Here is a 15,720-nt window from a genome sequence, read left to right on the forward strand (position 1 = left end):
ACTACTTTTACTATACTATCTAACCTTTTGTGACTGCTTGTTCCACCTCCAAAGTTGGTAACTCATTCCATGGCTCAAACTCAAAATCACAGTTGTTTCCAGCTTCCTGCCAGGGTCTAAAATGCTTCTGACCAAGGCCTGGAACCTCTAAAAATGTCTGAGAGACATTTTGAGTTCCGACATCTCCCCTCTCTGTTTGAATCAGAAACACCTGCTTTGCAATGTTGTTCAAGGCTCTTCAAATGCACATGAAAATGCATGGCAGAACAAGTAGAACTACAAACCCTATAAGAATATAAAATACTATTTTTAAAAGGTTTTTCCATAATGGTGAAAGATCAAAAAAAACAATGAAATCATCTCACCAGAATCCTGTAACTTTCTTTTTTCTCAATTTGCTGATACTACTTTGCATCTGTTTCATATTTTCATGAATAGATTTTGACTGATCAAACAAGTTCATGTAGCACATCCCCTCAGATTTTTCACATCTGTGCCCATGTGACAGCAGCAAATAATCACCTGCCGCCCTGTTCTGAAGCACCGCTTGTCTTGCACTGCTGATATCTGTTAACATGTCACTCAATGCACACAAAATGGCACGACTGTGTTTGCTCAACCAGCAAGCTATGTGGTCCAATTGTGTCAAGGCCACCCCTAACGCTGTTCGGGGTGAGAAAATTGCTACTGCAATTCTCTGAGCCTTGTCCTAGGTACAAACATCATTATCACAATTTGGCTATATTGATCAAAGGATCTTTTTTGTTCCCTGTGTGATCTGCCCCTTTAAAGTTTTCAAATCAAGCGTTATCAATGAAAGTTCCTCAATGCTGCATAGACTGCTTTTGACTTTTGCAGGGATAGCAGGCCAAATTCTGTCTCCACAAATCAAAAACACTCCCTTCGGTAAATTGGCTGGGCGTTGAAAGGATAGTTTGCTCGTCACTTTGGTGTGATTGTACCAGGATGACACATCTCTATAAAAGAACTGATTTGGGATGATATCCACTATACAATTATCTGTCTTTGTCACTCTCAATGGATTGAATTTGATACCAAACTAAATTCCTGTTAACCCAAAAAATGTTCAACTCTGGAGGTTCAAAGTGAGCCATTGGAAGGAACTGTGTCCAAACATGCCATCCTTCCACAGGATCCAAAAAAGACTTCAGAACCTTTAGGAGGGATGTCCCTTGGAATTGGTCATTCCTTCACTGGCACACCTACCAAACATGTTGAAAATTGTTTCCCCTGTTCTGAATGGGTCAGGCAAATGCTGTCCAGACCCGCTGCTTTTGCCAAAGTCTCCCACACCTTTTCCCTTGGTTGTTTCATGGGAAAACCTGTCCCATTGCCCAAGGCAACAAGCAAGAGAATGAAGCACATGAACACTATCTGTCTGAACCCCATGTCCATGTCCCCAACCTCTGTGAGAAACCCCACAATGCAGCAACACCCAAACAACACTTGATTCCCCAGAAAAACCCCAAGTCTCTGAGTTGCCAATCATTGTCCAATGATACGTCTGCAGCGTTGCTGTCCATCTTCGTCTGCATGCTTGTGCTTGCTTCTCTGCTTCTCTGGTCCACGTTCACTGGCATCTGCACCTGATAAGGTTTCACGTGCCTTGCCGACACCCACTTCGATCCTCGTTCTGTAGAAACACAAACGAAACCCTTGCCCCAAGTTATTAATGTAAATGGATCTTCAAATTGTCCTGACTCTGGATTTCTGATCAAAACTAAAGAATTTTCCCTTAGCTCTGCTTGTGCACTGTTTGTAAAATGTCTGACAATTCACATACAAATCTTTGTTCAACTACATGTGAGATGTTGCTCCTGCCTCCTCCTTGTCTGTTTATCCAAATGGATTTCAAGGTATGATGTATTCTGTGGTTTCCCCTGCATGTCATGATCCAAAAATTGCTCCTGGAAATGTGTGAACTGAAACATAAATGTGAAAATGTATCAACTGAAACACAAATGTTTTCAAGCCTCTCAAAAGATGCATGTTTTTGTGACATCAGTTTGCCACAGCTGAAGACTTTTTCAAACCTCCTGAATTGGTCACTCCTGTAGATACAGGACGCTGTACAAACTGACACTCTGACAAACACTGATGATTTCCTATGCCTGACCTTTAGAAAAGCAAAAGGATTCCATCAGTGTTTGTATATTTTTGTGAAAAAAATGCATGGCTCAATTTTGCTTGCTCAAAAATGTCTGGCAGTGTCTGTGAGATGGGCACTGTGAATCTGTCTACATGAACATTCACTTTTACTAAAAACCTCAGAAGTGAAGAATGCATTCTGATATGTATAAAAAAATATCTATGTCCTCTGTCTTCTAGGATTATTTTCATGCATAGTAGATATGAATATAAAACTTCATTGACCATATGTTTTAAAAGTGACTCCTCTAATTGTTTGACCACATTTGCAATATACACTGAATCTGTGATCAGATTGATGGCTTCTGAAATAACTGAAAAACTCTGACTACCACTACTAATTTTACACAACTTATTTTTGATTTTCTTCTAAAATTTATTTTTGCATTTAATATTTTGTGAGCTAAAAAATGAAAACTTCTGCGTACTCTAACAACGTGATTGAAAAATTTTGTGGCTGTGGATTGTCTACTCAAAATCTTTTTTCTTTAAATGTAAATGAATGATTAAGAAATCTTTGCCTGACATTGTCAGCAATCTGGTGTTTGCCTTAACAATGATCTGAGCCATTATCTCTAAATCTATAAGAACTCTTTTTGAGGGCCTGTAAGCTAAAAACAAATATCAACTTTAAACTTCTGTGAAAGCATTAACACAATCCTAGCTCAAAGTTATTAACTTGACTGATATTTTCAATTTGATCTGTCCAGTGTCTGGCAGTCTCCTCGTATTTTCCTCGACAATCAGTGAAATCAAGTCTACAAAAGAATTATCTCAAAAGATTAAAATATACAAAATCTTCATTGCTCATTCCAGATTTATTTCAGGCACTTCTTTTCTTTTTTCTCTTTACACCTTTTTTCTATTTTCTCTCTTTCTCTGCTTTTCTTTTGAAACAAGAAGGTTGAAATATAAAACATAATATAGAACAAGACAAAATACCTTGATAATAAAATGCAGAAAACCTATCAAAATCAATAACAATTCAAGAGAGTTCAAAAGAAAGATTCTAAATAACATATATAAAATTGAACAAAGCATGATTATCAGAAACATTGTGCCAGCAGTTCAGAGTCTGCAAACAGCTGAAACACTTGTTTCAGTGAAAATTGGCATCCCTTCCCGGGCAGGGCTGACAAGTCTCACCCCAAAGCTGTGTCAGCTGTCACATGTGTAGGATCGAATCGGTGGATCAAAATGATCTACATAACATTCATTTTTATGCAAAAACCTCTGAATGTTGCTGGCAAACTCATCCGTCCAAGTTAAAATCAGGGCCTGGCCAAAACCCAAACTTTAAATTGGAGTGAAGTTCTTTAACATATTCTCTTAAACAAAGCTTATACCAACATTACATATATGATACCTAAAACATAACAACTTATTATAACATTTTCATATAAAATAAACACTCAAAGTTCAAACTGATAAATTGATAAAATCACACAAGGATTCATTCTTCTTGAAACTTCTTTGAAGGAAACAGATGTTTTTCAATTGAAAGAAATCATAAGATTAGCATTGACAAAAGGCTGTCAGAATGCTTCAGGCACCTCTCTCTGAGATCTTCTGAAAAACATTCGAGAACGATAAGAAATAGAAATGCAATTATTCCACTCACAAGAGATGTAAAAACAAACCAGAGAGTTCACCTAGAAAAATGCACAACATAGTTAAAATCCAAAATGAGGCTTCAGAATGACATGTAACCTGGATGAGATTACATAAACAACAATAAAACATGTAAAAATGCGCTATGAGAAAACAAAGCACAGAGCTTCACCTGATAACATGATCAAATTTCTTAACAATAACAGTTATAAAACACTTAAATAGTTAAACGTAAAAAAAAGAATTTGGACACAAACACCCTTTGTATCATTACACAAAGAAATAACAGACTATACAACTAATTGTTAAATAATGAAATCAATCTCAGAAAAACTCAGAATCAATTCCTTCAAGACTCTTATACACTGATAAACATAAAAACCAGAAAAGACTAAAATAAAACTAAGGATCCAATAGATTGTATCTTCCCTTTAAATCAATGTTCATTATCATCTCATAAACTCTTTCAGTCAAAACCTTCTCATCCTTAAAGAAAAACAACTAAACTTTGTTAATTAAATAAACTTGACCTTTGAAAAACTTAAAATAATTTTTGAATCAAACATTACACTTAAACTTCATATATAAAAATCTTGGTAAAAAATCCCTAAATTATATTAACTTTATGAAATCTGTATGTATCAAATTAACAGTATATAAATCCATTATCAATTAAACTCTTATAAACTTCACTTTTTCAGGGCCCAAACTAAGATAAACTTAAAGTGATATACTCTAATTAAACAATATTTAACTTAAACTCTAACCAAACTAAATAAAAATCAATTCTATCATTAATAGAATGTTAAAATACAACTTAACTTAAACCTTAATATAATAAATTACTAAAGTTTCATGCTATTCAATTTTCTATCCCAATTCTAATTATGATGTATCTTTTTCACACTGTGTTCCACAATCAATAGTCTTCATCACACCGGCTGGGTGTAACTGCTGATCAATTCTGTCACCTAGCTAAAAAAAATCTGGGGTTAGCATTTAGAAACATTAGAGAAGTTTGGAGAAGACCCTTATAATTTTAAGCGGCGACTTAACTGTATCTTATTTTTTGGGTGAATGTTGGAATTCCATCTCAGCATTGCTGTGGGACATTTGGTGCAATAGATGTGCTTGCAAAAAGTTGTTTATTTTGGCTGCTGTGGTTTCTGGGCTGTGCCATGTATTTGTTGTTAATGTTTGGATGTGCACTGCAGTGGAAAAAACCTCGGCATCTCTTGCCGCTGTCACAACGCAGCTCTGCTGTGGAGAGGCAGCGACCAAGGAGATCCCTGCCTTGGCTCTGCCCAGTCCCCGCTTGCACGAGCCTGAGTGGTGTGGAGGGGAGCAGTTCTGGCACAGTCACACCCCGCTTCTGCCTGCATTGGGGTGACTGTGTCTCTCTCCTGCTCTCAGCCCCCGCTCACGCCCAGTGTCTGCTGCGCTGGACCCGTGCTTAAAATCTGCCCCTCCGAACAGAGTGCCCACTCTCTCAGCCACTTCGGCATTTGTTTTGACTCCTGCAAATGCATGCACAGACTGGATTCACCCCCTCTCTGTGTCACCATGGGAATGAGGGAAGGAATGCTGGCCCTGAGTGCGCCCCACCACGCCCGCCCTGGCCACGGCCGTGGGCTTGGGAATGCCCCCTCCCCTCTCCTGACCGGACCTGGCACTGCTCCGGTCCCGCTCTGAGCCATCCCGCCCGGTTTCGTTGGCCGTCCCGGTCCTCAGCATGGTTCGGTGCTCTAATGACATCATCAGCGCGTGATTGCTGCTTCCCGCCGCTGCCGCGCCCTGCGCCGCATCCCGCGCTCAGTTTTCCCCACTCGTGGTCGCTGCACAGTTTGTAGACGCCTGTCTGGCAGCTGCCGTGCCACCGGTGCTGTCAGTGCCTGTGCCACGCTCGAGATGCGAGAGACCTCGCTATACCATTCCGCGCACTTTGCTCTCCAATTTGCACTTCTGATAATATTTATGCATTTCTTCTGACAATTGATTTACATTTTCAAATCCCGTACTAATTCCTGATAAACTTTTGAACATTTCTTCTAACAACTGATCCATGTGTAACTGATTCTTGTTGCAATAACTGTTCTGTTCTGGCCATGTCTGAAGCTGGCAGGGGTTGGCTGTGGGTTCATGCTGGCTGTTGCCATGGGAACTGCAACGGACCCGTGCCCTGAGTCATCCTGGCCACGCCCTGTCCCTGCCTGTGTCATCCTGGGGGTGTGGACGCCCCTGCTCCGACCCTGGCTGTGCTTTGGCCTCGCTCCGCCTTGCACCGCCTCTGATTCAGAGCCACTGCCGTCCACCTCTGAGACTGACGCAACCACCTTCCTGTTCCCATTCCGGCCCCGATGTCTCCCATCTCGCTTTTCCCTTCTCCTGGCTCTGTTCCAGCACCCACAGCCCACACGTGCTGGCTCCGCCCCGTCTGCGCCCGTTCCACATGTTCGAGATGCAAAAAATCCCCTGCACCCGTGGCTCTCGGGCTCCGCTCAACATTCATGCACGTGTGAAGAGAGCCTGACAGAGGAATGGTTGAACGACAAGGGACATGATACCGTAAAATTAATCCAAATAGGGAGGGCTACGTGACTGCTGCAAAGTTCGCATGGCCCTAAAGAGTAGATGGTGTGCAGAAAGCAGGATATTGAAACTGCTTGGTATGTAGAAGTAGATAGAGAAGAACAAAGGGGTACTAAGCTGTTCTAACTGCAAGGCCAGCTGGACAGGCATGTAATGATCATAAAGATACTTTTAAGATAATAGTACAAGTCACATAGCAACCAATCATGAGCTGGGCTTTTGCAATATGTATGACTAATTAACGAACATATATAAACTGTGTAATCTGTCACAATAAACTGAGACTTGATGATCATGATATCATGAGTCTTGTCTCCCGCGGCATCCCTCTAACAATGTTCCACACGTTCGAGATGCAAAAAATCCCCTGCACCCGTGGCTCTCGGGCTGCGCTCAACATTCATGCACGTGCCCACTGCTTGAGTTGCAGCGAGGGAAGCCTCCCGCTGTCCCTTTGCTATTTCCTCAGCGGGTCTGGCTGCCGTGGTCAGGGAGCTGCCTTCCCGCGCCTCTTGGGCAGCCGCTTCTGTGGCCTCACGGCTTCTCGACACCGAACATGTCACGGGACGCTCGGGACGCCTGGCCGCTGCACCCGCGCTCCTGCCGCCCTGTGTCTGCACTGTTCCTGCTGCCCCCCTCTCGTCTGCACCCTGGGCTGTTTTGAATTCCCCGCCCGCGTAGCTACAAAGGATTTCTCCTCTCCTCTTCCCTGTCTGCTCTGCACTCACTCTGCACCCTCCCTCACTGGAGATGCTGCTGCCGCTGTCCCTCCCGCCACGGGTTTGGACTTGAGCAGTGCTTGGTCCCTTCCCCCACCGGGGGCTGCGACTGTGCTTGGCTTATCTCTCTGTCTGGGGAGTTTCTGCATCAGAGGTACTCAGGGATTGAGGTTCAAGGGAAACTGAGGAACAGTGGGAACCTGGAGACACAGGGCATGATGACAGACCATCCCCCTGATTCTCCACGGGAGGCAATCCTGCTTCCCCTGGATCTGTGGTGAGGAAAACTGCCCCAAGCTGCTGGCTGGGCAATCTTCCCCCATTGTGCTCCCATAGGAGCCCCAGCTGTCCGGCCGGACGTGCCGCGCCATAGAGCTGGCTGTAATATTGCCCTTGTTAAAAGCAAAAGTTCTGCAGCAGTCTTATCTTTTTGTTCTTTTGTGGCTTGGTAATAAAGTTGCTTGTTGATCCCTTGCCAAAAATTCAATCCCAAGTAAAAATATACATCTGTGTGCAAGTGACTACACCGCACCTACAATAACAAATCTTTCATTTCATTTGGAGCTATCTCTACCTAATGGGTAGAAGTCTTGCCCTATAGGGCTAAAAAAAAGTCTTTGGTGTGTCCTTGGGAGAATGCCTTCCCTCCCCATGTACTTTATTTCAACCATTCTCACCAAAAGCTGAGTCAGCATGAAGTCAGTCCAGAGATGGCACTGTTCATTGTCCAGCCGGCCACAATCGAGAAATCCCAGGTGCGCTTCTGGTTTCTCTCCTCCTGGCTGTCCTCCAGACGAAATGCCTTGGTGAAGGTCAGGTTCTTATCTTGAGCTTTCCGCTCCCTCTCTTCTTGATATTGCGAAGATTTTGTGTGAACTGCTCTTCTATTTTTCTTCTTTCTTTTTCTGCCGATGAAGGTTGGAGGTCGTTTGATGTTTCTTCTTGTTCTTTTTGTTGATGCCCGACCAGGGACGCCATGTGTGAGAACCCCAGCCTTGCTCTGGGGTCTCATAAGGTGGTGAAATTCCCCCTTCAACCCGTGCTTTCAAAGAAAAACTCCGCAGGCTTTTGCAATTCGGTCTCAAGGCAGTTTATTGTTAGTTATCTAAAAGATTCTCTTCTCGGGCTGCGGCTGCTTGGTCAGTGGCCCGGGTAGAGGCACACACACACACTGACACCCTCTCTGTCTGCTGTCTTCTTCGTCTCTCCCCCCGCCCAGGGCTGCTGCTATCTTTTATATGATATATTACGTATTACATGTTTATAGTTTTCCCCCAATACCTACTACCTATATTACAAAGTGCTTTTCTACTCTAAACCAATCTGTGAGTGCCAACATCACCAAGAACATGGAGGCAAAAAAAAGGATGGAGGAAGAACCGGATCAACCCACTTTCCTCCATCTTAGAACTTCTCACCCCTATGTACAAAGTAAAAACCCCCCTGTATATGTGCTAAAACCCCTCTGTACAATACTAAAAAAAATTCCCCTCTGTTTTGTAACTACATTTACTATACTATCTAACCCTTTGTGACTGCTTGTTCCACATTCAAAGTTGGTAATTCATTCCATGGTTCAAACTCGAAATCACAGTTGTTTCCAGCTTCCTGCCAGGGTCTAAAATGTTTCTGACCAAGGCCCGGAACCACTAAAAATGTCTGAGAGACTTTTTGAGTTTCGACAACAGAGGTGTCAAAGTGACATCACACAGAGGAGTTTGTGACATCACAAAAAGCTTTGTGACCTCACAGGGTCTGCACTACAACACAGCCACCAATGTGTGACATCACAGAGAGCTGTGTGACATCACAGAGGTGTCAGTTTGACATCATAGAGATGCCATTGTGACGTCAGAGGAGGTTGTGTGACATCACAAAGATGTCCAAGTGACATCATAGACAGCTGTGTGACCTCACAAGGTCAATGAGACAAAACAGAGATGTCAGTGTGACATCAAACAGATATCTCTTTGACGTCACAGGAAGTTCTGTGACATCACAGAGATGTCTGTGTGGCATCACTAAAAGCCCTGTGACCTCACAGAAATGTCAGTGAGACATCACGAAGAGCTGTGTGACATCACAGAGACGTCCATGTGATATCACTGTGAGCTGTGTAAGGTCACAGATGTGTCAGTGTGGCATCAGAGAGATGTCATTGTGACATCTAAGCAGGATCTGTGCAATCACAGAATAGTCAGTGTGAAATCAAAAAGAATTGTATGACATCACAGTGATGTCAGTGTGGCATCACAGAGAGCTGTGTGACGTCACAGAGATATCTCTGTTACATCAGAAAAAGCTGTGTGAACTCGAAGCGTCTCTGTGACCTCACAGAGGTGTCAGAGTGACATCACAGAGATGTCAGTTTGACATCACAAAAAGCTTTCTGACCTCAGAGGGTCTGTGCGACATAACAGCCATCTAAGTGTGACATCACTGAGGTGTCCAAGTGACATCATAGACAGCTGTGTGACCTCACAAGGTCAATGAGACAAAACAGAGATGTCAGTGTGACGTCACAGAGATATCTCTGTGACATCACAGGAAGTTGTGTGACATCACAGATATGTCTGTGTGACATCACTAAAAGCCTTGTGACCTCACAGTAATGTCAGTGCGACATCACGATAAGATGTGTGATATCACATAGACGTCCAAGTGATATCACTGTGAGCTGTTTAAGGTCACAGATGTGTAAGTGCGGCATCATAGAGATGTCATTGTGACATCTAAGCAGGATCTGTGCAATCACAGAATAGTCAGTGTGAAATCAAAAAGAATTGTATGGCATCACAGTGATGTCAGTGTGGCATCACAGAGAATTGTGTGACATCACAGAGTTGTCTCTGTGACGTCCGAAAAGGCTTTGTGACCTCACAGGGTCTGTGCGACATCACAGCCATCTAAGTGTTGTGTCACAGAGGTGTCAGTGTGACATTACAGAGACGTCATTGTGACAACAGAGTAGGATATGTGACATCACAGAGATGTCTGAGTGACATCATAGACAGCTTTGTGACGTCAGAAGGCCAATGAAACAAAATAGGGATGTCAGTGTGACATCACAGAGATATCTCTGTGACGTCACAGGAAGTTGTGTGGCATCACACAAGTATATTGGTGACATCACAAAGATGTAAGTGTGACATTCCAAAAAGCAGTGTGATGTCACAGGAATTTCAGTGTGACATCACAGAGAGCTGTGTGACATTATGGAGGCGTCAGTGTGACATCATAGATATGTCATTGTGACATCAGAGGAGGAGGTTGTGTAACTTCAAAGAGAAGTCAGTGTGACATCTCAGAGAGCTGTGTAACATCACAGATATTGGTGCAACATCACAGGGATGTCCATGTGACATCTCAGAGAGCGGTGTGACATCACAGAGATGTCAGTGTGGTATCTCAAAAAGATGTGTCACCTCAGAGGGTCACTGTGACATCACAGAGGTGTCAGAGTGACATCACAGAGATGTCCATGTGATATCACTGTGTGCTCTGTCACGTCACAGAGGCGTCAGTGTGGCATCATAGAGATGTCTTTGTGATGTCACAAAAAGCTTTGTGACATCACAAAGATGTCCGTGTGACATCATAGACAGCTGTGTGACCTCACAAGGTCAATGTGACATCACAGAGATGTCAGTGTGACATCACAGAGATATCTCTTTGACATCACAGGAAGTTCTGTGACATCACGAGATGTCTGTGTGACATCACTAAAAGCCCTGTGACCTCACAGAAATGTCAGTGAGACATCACGAAGAGCTGTGTGATGTCACAGAGATATTTCTGAAACATGAGAAAAAGCTGTGTGATCTCGAAGGGTAACTGTGATGTCACAGAGGTGTCAGAGTGACATCACAGAGATGTGTTTGATGGAGAGAGCTTGGCAGAAGAATGGTTGTACAACAGGGGACATGATACTGTAAAATTAATCCAAGCAGGGAGGGGTACGTGACTGCTGCAAAGTCCGCATGACCGTGAAGAGCAGATGGTGTGCAGAAAGCAGGATATTGAAACTCCTTGGTATGTAGAAGTAGATAGAGAAGAACAAAGGGGTACTAAGCTGTTCTAACTGCAAGGCCAGCTGGACAGGCAAGTATCAATCACAAAGACAGTTTTAAGATAGTAGTACAAGTCACATAGCAACCAATCATGAGCTTGGCTTTTGCAATATGTATGAGCTAATTAACGAACATATATAAACTGTGTAATCTGTTACAATAAACTGAGACTTGATGATCATGATATCATGAGTCTTGTCTCCTGCGGCATTCCCTCTAACACTGGAGGGGTTTTGGGAGGGGTCTGGGGAGTCCTGGGGGTGGGGTCTTGGGGGGGCCTTTTGAAGTCTGGGGTGGGTCCTCACAGGTTTTGGGGAGGGGTCTGGGGGGTCCTGGAAGGGTCCTGGAAAGGGTCTGGGGGGTCTCAGGGGACATCTTGGGCTGGGCTCGATTGGGGTCTGGGGGCTCTCAGGGGGTCCTGGGCCAACCTTGGGGGTCTCTGGGGGGGTTTGGGGTTCCTGGAGGGGGTCATGGGGAGATTTGGGGGTCCCGGGGGGTCCCAGGCCCACCCTGAGCCGGGGTCTGGGGGTTTGGGGGAGGAGCACAACAGGTGTTCCCCCTGCCCCGATTTTGGGGGTCTCCCATGGTGCCCCCTCCCCAAAAAGCTCCGAGGGCCCCTGATGTGGCTTCTGTTCCACCGGGCGGTGCCCCTGACCCAGGACAGCCCCCATGAGTCTGGCGGGCTCTGGGGGGTTTGGTGGGATTTTGATGGTGGTTTTGGGCTTTGGAGGATTTTGTTGGGAGTTTAGGGGAAAATATTGGGGTTTTGGAGAGAATTACTGGGTTTTGGGGGGGGTTACAGGGTTTTTCGGGGTTTAGTGGCTTTGGGGACATTGGATTTTGAGGGATTTTTTTTAGGATTTTGGGGATGTTGTTTTCTGGAGGGTTTATTGAAGTTTTTGGCAATTTTTTGGAAGGTTGATGGCTTTCACTGGGTTTTTTTTGGAGTCTTTGTGGTTTTGGAGGGTTTTATTGGTTTTTTGGGGTGTTTAAGAAGAATTTTGGGGGGGCTTTGCAGTTGTCCCAGGGTGTGGGGAAGGGCTGAGAGGCACCAAAATCTCCTTTAAACCCCTGAAAGTCCAAATAAAACTCACAAAATCCCAATTAAATCTCACAAAAACTTCATTAGAACACCCCAGAATCCCAATAAAAGCCCACAAAATCCCAATTAAACCCCACAAATCCCCCCAGAAATGTACCCAAAACCACAAGAAAATCCCAAGACCCAAAGAAATTCTTGCAACACCCCAAAACCCCACAAAATCCCCCAAAATCCCACCATAAAAAAACCCCAAACAAAACCAAAAACCAAATCCACAGAGAATACCATTAAATCCCCCCAAAAGAACCAATAAAATGCCCAAAATTCCAGAGTTCCACAAAATATTTAGTTATTACAAAATACACACACCAGCACTGTGAGCTGCACACCCCCCCCCCCCCCCCCCGCCCACGTATTTTCGGTTACACCAGATCCAGGTTTTCTGGCCAATGCCTCATTTAGAATCCAATACATGTGGCTGGTCTGGAGATGGGATGTCCCAAAAGGAGATACTGGAACACCTGGGGGCTGATCATGCTGGTAGCGACCCAAGATTGGGATCGCTGGAGTCCTCCGGGCTGATACATCTGAATGCCACGGTTCCCATAACCTCATCAGGAAAAACTGTCCACACCTGCACCTGGATTGTTCAACCCTGGCTCAGAGAAAAGAACTTTATGAAGATGTGGGACTCTAAATAGAAAGAAAAGGCAGATGACTGAAATCCTGGCCTCGGGCAGAAAATTTCTGTCCTGGGTTGTAAGATAAGCTTGTATTCTATTTGCCATCTGTTGAAGGCAAACCTGTTGGGCAGGTTTTGTTATCTTTTCCAAGAACCGGTTTTGCTCCTAAGAGGTAATGGTTTGTTAGTGGGCCATTGACTGATTCAATGCAGGGCTGGTAACATAACACCATCCTATTGTGAGATGTTCCACCCAGAGGGGGAAGCCAAGCACTCTTTTATTGGATATAAGGGGGTACCTTTTTGGGGACAGAGCAGCTCTTTACTTTGGGGGATTGCCAGAGAAGCAGCTCTCTTCGGCGGCACTCGCAGCGAAGCAGCCGGAGCGCGCTGAGGCAACGGCGGCGGAGCTCAGAGGCAACCCCGGCGCAGAGGAAGACCGGCCCCACTGCCACCAGATCTTCAGAGGAAAACTATACCCTTCAAAAGATCACCACTGAAGCTGCAATTCATCAACCACTGCAAGGGGAGCAATCGTCCCAGCAGGACTGCTACTGGCACCCCGAATCCTCAGGTTCTGGACTTTTTCACTGGTTTTGTTTGTACCGATTGCATTTGCCTTTTTAAATTGTTGTCTAGTTTTCTCCTAGTAAAGAATTGTTACTCCCATTCCCATATCTTTGCCTGAGAGCCTTTTGATTTAAAACTCCTAGTAATTCGGAGGGAGGGGGTTTACCTTCTCCATTGCACAGGAGGCTTTAGCCCTCCGCAGATTCCTGTCTTGTCGAACCTAGACAGATTTTGGCGCATCAACGTGAGGCCCGAGGGCATTGAGAGGGAAAAAGGATTAACAGTTCTTAAGTAATTTGGGTTTTTTTTGTTGTTGTTGTTGTGTGTAGAAACATCTTAAGCATCACCATGTGGTCTAGTTTACCTTGGTTTGGGTGGCATGTGATCGTAGCTATACTTTTCCCATTTGCAGACCCTTATCTAAAAATGGGTCCTATAACTAAGGCTACGGTGTCTATTGTCAAGTTTGGCTTCTGGGTTAATTGGCTGAGGAATTCATGGATCTTTAATTTCCTCTGGAGGGCAGTTATTTGGATTCATAGCTATCACACATTAACTGTATGTTTTTGGGGTTACTTTAATAACGGTACCTACTGCGAGGAAATAGCACCTGGGCAAACTTTCTCCCAACCTTTTAACCATCTTTTTGGGTCTGCTCCACCAGTTCTCAAAAGGTTAAAATCCTTTCTATGTGCTAATGATACCATACAATGGGTAGTGTTGCTGATAGTCCTGTTATATTTAGCACTCAGAGATAAGGGAAGATTAACCTGGATAACTATCCTCACACCTACACCACAGACTGGAGATGCTGCTGCTCCAGAGCCTGACCCTGCCCCACAGCCCACCTCAGAAATGAACCACCCAGATTGGGTGAGGGTTCTGGTTAAGGAGATACGAGAGATGCTGAAGGAGTGCATTTCTCCAGCTGGTGAGAAACCGGCCCTTTGCCTTGAGGAGGGACAGTCCAATAGTACAGCTGTGGAACCCACAGATGTTACAACTGTCCAGGTTCCAGCTGAACCACAAAGGCAGTCACGGTCAGCAGCAGTTGCCCCGGTAGAAACAAGGAAGTCTAAGGTGAAAGCAGAGCACCCTGCAGATAGGGACAGGAATGGAGGAACCTCACAACCCACAGGGGAGCCAGAGATTGCTATCATCACCGAGTCCCTGACGTATGAAAGTCTTCGTAATCTGCATAAAGACATTGTGCGACGAGGGCGTGAGGCTTATGCTACCTGGCTACTCCGGGTTTGGGATCTTATGGGTACAGGCGTGCAGCTGGACGGTGGTGAGGCAAGGAACTTGGGACCCTTGACCCAGGACTCGGGTATAAATCAGGTTTTTGTAAGGGAACCAGGGTCCCTTTCTCTCTGGGAGCGGCTCTTAATGAGTGTCAGGGAGAGGTTTGTCCACAGAGAGAGAATGCAAGAGCACCATCATAGAATGCGCTGGAAGACCCTCGAGGAAGGGATCCAACAGCTGAGGGAAGTGGCAGTATTGAAGGTACTCTTTGGGAGGGATGGACGACACAATAATGACCCTGACAAGGTCAGGTGTACGGGACAAATGCTGTGGAGTCTGGCAAATCTTGGGCCATCTCAATACACCACCTTCATTGCAACAATCAATGCTGACGCCCACCGGGAGACAATAGGTTCTGTTGCCAACAAACTTAGGAATTATGAGAGTATGATTAATGGCCCAATGCAGGCCCATATCTCAGCCGTGATTAAGGAGTTTAAAGAGGAGATGAGGGAGGAGATAAGGAAGGTTAATACAGCACCCGTGAGAGTCACAGGCCCCAGAATCAGCGCCCAACAATCCCCAGCTAGAGAGAGAGGGTACACCCCAAGGGCTAATCTGTGGTTCTTCCTGCGTGACCATGGGGAAGACATGGGGAGGTGGGATGGGAAACCCACTTCTGTCCTGGCAGCACGGGTCCGTCAGCTTAAGGAGGGAAACTCTAACCGGGGGAGTTCCACCAAAGTGAAGGTAGCCTCAGCCTCCCGTGACCAAGCTTGTGGGTACGATCTGTCAGACTCCCTTAAAGGGACCTCTAGTATGTATGCCCAGGAAAGGAATGATAACCAGTGTTAGAGGGGACCTGTCTCTAGCCAGGGAGAGGCACGGGAAAACCGGATCTTCTGGACAGTGTGGATCCGATGGCCTGGCACATCAAAGCCACAAAAATATGATGCTTTAGTTGATACTGGTGCACAGCGTACTCTGATACCATCGGGACATGTGGGGGGCAGAGCCTGTTTC

Source organism: Lonchura striata, chromosome 35 (assembly GCF_046129695.1).
Source record: "Lonchura striata isolate bLonStr1 chromosome 35, bLonStr1.mat, whole genome shotgun sequence".
Classification (NCBI taxonomy): domain Eukaryota; kingdom Metazoa; phylum Chordata; class Aves; order Passeriformes; family Estrildidae; genus Lonchura; species Lonchura striata.